Genomic DNA, 5,253 nt, shown 5'->3' on the forward strand with positions numbered 1-5,253 from the left:
ATGATTTTTCTTGTCTATAAAGAGTTTTATCTTGATCTTGATGAAACTAACCAACCTCTTCCTAGTTTGGCTGTTTCTTTGTTGCAGGAGTTTGAGGATGTATTCCCAGAGGAAATGCCTAAGGAGTTGCCACCCATTAGAGGCATTGAGCACCAGATTGCTTTCGTGCCCAGGGCTGCTATTCCAAACCGACCAGCTTATAGAAGTAATCCAGATGAGACAAAGGAGCTTCAGAGGCAAGTTGAGGATTTGATGAGCAAGGGGTACGTGAGGGAGAGCATGAGCCCATGTGCAGTACTAGTGCTTCTAGTGCCTAAGAAGGATGGGACGTGGCGGATGTGCATTGATTGCAGGGCGGTTAATAATATCACGGTAAAGTATCGCCATCCCATTCCTAGATTAGATGATATGCTCGATGAATTGCATGACTCATGTATTTTTAGTAAAATTGATCTTAAAAGTGGGTACCATCAAATTAGAATGAAAGAGGGTGATGAATGGAAAACTGCTTTTAAGACTAAGTATGGGCTTTATGAATGGTTGGTTATGCCATTTGGACTTACAAATGCGCCCAATACTTTCATGAGATTAATGAATCATGTCCTACGTGCGTTCATAGGCAAGTTTGTGGTTGTGTACTGATTGAGCTGAAATATTGCATGTTTTAGCTATTTAAAACCAATGTATTTTAAATTCTTCGTAACACTATTATTGGTTTTAGATGGAAAAATAGTTAATAAGCATAAATACGAATTGTAATTTTTAATTGATTGATATCATGTTTATGCTTAATTTTATAACTATAATTTAATTGGACAATATTTCCTCACATATATAGTTTATTTTTATAATCCATTTTTCTTTTAATTTATTTTTGAGTGTTATTTTTCTTCTTCTTATTTTCAGCTTAAATAAAATTCAGATGGAATTCGGTTGGAACTTGTGACCAAAAGTGCATATTAATTGAGAGGAACGAAGAGAAGAAATGAAGAAGTGTACTTGGGCAGCTAAAAATAAAGACGAAGACTTTCTTACTTGGTTGTTTAAAGATGCATGAAGAAAGCAATTTTCGGTGGATAAATACATACAATGTAAAAGTCAAGAACAAGTTTGGCAAAAGAAGAAGTGAAGGACAGAAGGGAATGGAGCTGGACGTATACGAAAAGAATGATGGTTGGTGCAGCTAATTCATTGTTTGGCTTTTTACGTTGATAGAGGAGAGGAAATCGGCGCTTGATTGAATTGGAGAGAGGTAGAGTGAGACGTGGAAGGCTGGAATTAATTTTCCAAACCAGGAAATAGAGATGTACGTGGTTGAAATGGAGAGGTAAGAAGTCAGTTTGATTGAAGGAGTGAAAAAAGGCAATTTCCAGAAAAAGACGTGGGAGACGCTGGTAGAAAGAAGGGATAGTCTATGCTTGAGTTTTCTGACTTTTATGTTGGATGGTAGAGATAAAGAGGGTTACGGCTTTTGAACTGAGTAGAGGTTGGTGTGTAAAGAAAGAGTGCCGTGATTAAAGGGGAGTGAAGAGTGGAAAATCCTGGTGATAGAGGCTGGAATAAATTATTGTGATTGGAGGAGTGGACGATGAGGAGCAGCTATATATATATATATATATATGTTGCTGGACGAGAAAGGAGGAGGGCAGGAGCAATCGGTGTAGGGGTTGAGGGGCAGATTACGTAAGAGAGGTGAGTTGATAAATAGAGAGAGACGTGTAGGGAGTTGTGTGGTGCTTGAAGGGTGTCGGTGCAGATTATTGAAGGGAGTTGAGAGACGTGGATGTGCAGGAAATTAGCAGGGGGTGGTGATTTAAAGAGTCGGTTAGAGATTGATTTATGTGGGGAGTTGAGAGTGAGATGTTGTGCTGGACGTGTAGAGAGAAAGAGAAGTGTCGGGGCAGTAGGTACTTAGCTGAGCTTGAGTGATTAAAAAAAAAAAAAGAGAGAGACGTGTGAGGAATTGAATTGGGCTGGAATTGAAAAAGAGAAGTTGGTGAGAGGCATTTCTTGTCCAGATTTTTCGGTGGTAGCTCTCTCTCTTGTTTGAAGACTTTCTTTTGTTTTGTTTTCTAAGTTTTCCGTTGTTAATTCTTAGAATTCTCTCGTACTAGATTACTTCATTTTCTTGTTTTTACTTTTGGTAGGCGTCGGCTGAATTTCAGATTTTGTTGTTTCTAAATTATTGCTTAGTATTTCTTGTGTTAGTTATTTAATGGAGAATACTTATGTGATTTCTATAGTATTTGTAATAAACATGGTTGGCTAAATTTTCATACTAAGGTTAGAGGTGAAGTTTAATGATTTAAATATTGTTTCCGAATCCATGTAAAATTTATTCTACGAGCTTGATCGATTAAAAGATTTTATTATTGGATATTTTGATTATCTATATACTCGTCTTGATTCATTGTGATTTCCGAATACAGTGAATGCTTGAGGAATCCCTGTGGTATTCAAATAAATTTATAAATGTTTTAATCATCAATCGTTCACGCTCGATCATAAGCGTCTGTTTTTCTTGATCTTAAATGCTAAATCTTCCAATTAAACGGAATCATTATTCTAGTTTAATTGAAGTAAATCAATCGGAAACAATATCATAAATTATTAGAGGGATCCTCTAAACCTTAGTTTTTATCCATATCTTTATATTCAATTGTACGTTTCTTTTAGTAATTTCGTTTCATTGTCTGAATTTATTTTCTTTATCACAAAAGTCAATCCCTGTGGATTCGATCCTGTAAGATACTACAACACCTGTGTACTTGCAGGTAAAACTGCACTAAATTTTTGGTTCATTAATTTGAGTCAGAATTTAGTCGCAACAAGTTTTTGGATTTTATTTTTTTTCTATGATCAATCCTCTATGATAAATGATCTCGTGGCAACGTGATCAAACGGGTAGATTGAGAAGAGAGGAAATCATTTTAAGTGAATTGGTTGATACTTTGTCAGGTGATTCTAAAAATTCTCAATCTAATACCATGGCTGACAATCGTAGTGTTCATGACGAACTAGAAAATGAAGAGGCACAAAATAATCCGCAAATGAGAACTTTGCGTGAATATTTGCAGCCTACAAAGACAAGTACTCCATCTTGTATGATTTTTCCTATGAATATGGGAAATTTTGATTTAAAACCGGGAGTAATCCAATTACTTCCCAAGTTTCATGGCTTGGATTCAGAAAGTCCTTATTTGCATCTAAAAGAATTTGAAGAAGTTTGTGCAACTTTACAAAACCAAACTATCAATGATGATGTTGTTAGATTAAAGTTGTTTCCATTCTCTTTAAAAGAAAAAGCTAAGAATTGGTTGAACTCCTTGAGACCAAGATCTATTGGCACATGGCAAGAAATGCAAAGAGAATTTCTAAAAAAGTTTTTTCCTACTTATAGGACCAACACTCTTCGCAGAAATATTATGAATTTTTCTCAAAAGGAAAAAGAAACATTTTTTCAGTGTTGGGAACGTTTTAAAGAATTGTTGCTAACTTGCCCACATCATGGCTATGAAACTTGGCGCACCATTAGTTTCTTCTATGAAGGTTTAACATCTCAAATGCGTCAGTTTGTAGAAATGATGTGTAATGGTGATTTTCTAAATAAAGATCCTGATGACGCTTGGGACTATTTTGACCAGTTAGCTGAAAATGCCCAATCTTGGGATAACACAGATCGTTCTGATCGGTCAAATAAGCCCAAACTCAGTGCTATGTCTCAAGAAGGTATGTATGTTCTTAAAGGAAATGATGATGTGAATGCTAGGATAGCAAGTCTGACAAGAAAAGTCGAAGCCATGGAACTTAGGAAGGTAAATCCGGTTAAGGCCAGTGAAAAAGAAGAAGAAAATTGTGGTATTTGTGAGGTTAGTGGACACCTAACTCAGGATTGTCCAACAATCCCCGCTTTTAAAGAGGTGTTGCACGAACAAGCAAATGTCATGAATTCTTATAGAAGACCATTTTCTTCCCCATATTCGGAAACATATAATCCTGGATGGAGAAATCACCTCAACTTTAGTTGGAGGAATGAATCCAATCAAAATCAAAATCCTCAAGGGCCATCTTCTTCTAGTCCTTATGTGCCTCCACATAAGAAAACCCTTGAGGAAACATTACAGGCTTTTATGCAGGGACAAGCAAATATCAACACTCAGACAATGCAGGCCATTACTGAGATGAGAAGTTCTATTAGCGACTTGACCTCTGCCTTACATGCTCAAGAAAAGGGTAAGTTTCCTGCTCAACCTCAGCCAAATCCAAAAGGTAAATTTGAGGTAAGAAATTCAAATCCCTCTGATTCAAAATTTGAACATGTGAAATCCATCACCACTCTACGCAGTGGAAAAATAATTGATAAGAGTATTTCAACAACGAAAGTTGATGAGACCAACAACTCTTTAAATTCCAAGAGTGATGGTGAACTTGAGAAGGTTGAATTGGATGTGCCTGTCAAAGCCCCAATACTTGCTCCATTTCCCCAAAGATTGCAACATTCTCACAAATTGGTTCAAAATGCTGATATTCTTGAAATTTTCAAACAGGTAAAAATCAACATTCCTTTATTGGATGCAATCAAACAAATTCCATCGTATGCTAAGTTTTTGAAAGATTTATGCACAGTGAAGCGTACGATGAAGGTGCAGAAGAAGGCTTTTCTCCAGAACAATTCTCCACCAAAGTACAAAGACCCGGGTTGTCCAACAATTTCCTGCGTGATTGGAAATTTTAAAATTGAAAAAGCTTTACTTGACCTCGGAGCTAGTGTTAACCTCCTACCCTACTCGGTATATGAGCAGTTGGGTCTTGGTGAGCTTAAACCCACCAAGGTAACACTCCAACTTGCTGACCGTTCAATTAAAATACCGAGAGGGATAGTTGAGGATGTGCTAGTTCAAGTAGGAAAATTTTATTTTCCAGTGGATTTCATTGTTTTGGACACGGAACCTGTCTTTGATGTTTGCACTCAAATTCCTATAATTTTGGGTAGGCCATTTCTTGCGACCTCAAATGCTTTAATAAATTGTAGGAGTGGTGTGATGGTAATTTCTTTTGGCAACATGACTTTGGAGTTGAATATTTTCAATATTTGTAAACAACCTGGTGATGATGATGATGTGCAGGAAGTAAATCTGATCCAAACTCTTGTTCAAAATAAATTTGATTTGTTAAGTTTTTCTGACCCTCTTGAGGCTTGTTTGGTTCATGGTGAAAATTTTGATGATGATTCTGTGTTTGCATCTATGAATT

At 36.5% G+C, this 5,253-nt stretch overlaps 1 non-coding gene across 1 annotated transcript; it reads right to left on the minus strand.

The window, feature by feature from the left end:
* Nucleotides 1-3,410: 3,410 nt before the first annotated feature.
* On the minus strand, nt 3,411-3,514 carry LOC122277892. The gene has a single exon (XR_006229201.1). It is a non-coding gene; the product is annotated as a small nucleolar RNA R71 (small nucleolar RNA).
* Nucleotides 3,515-5,253: the final 1,739 nt, after the last annotated feature.

The sequence above is a fragment of the Carya illinoinensis genome, chromosome 9, assembly GCF_018687715.1.
Source record: "Carya illinoinensis cultivar Pawnee chromosome 9, C.illinoinensisPawnee_v1, whole genome shotgun sequence".
Classification (NCBI taxonomy): Eukaryota; Viridiplantae; Streptophyta; class Magnoliopsida; order Fagales; family Juglandaceae; genus Carya; species Carya illinoinensis.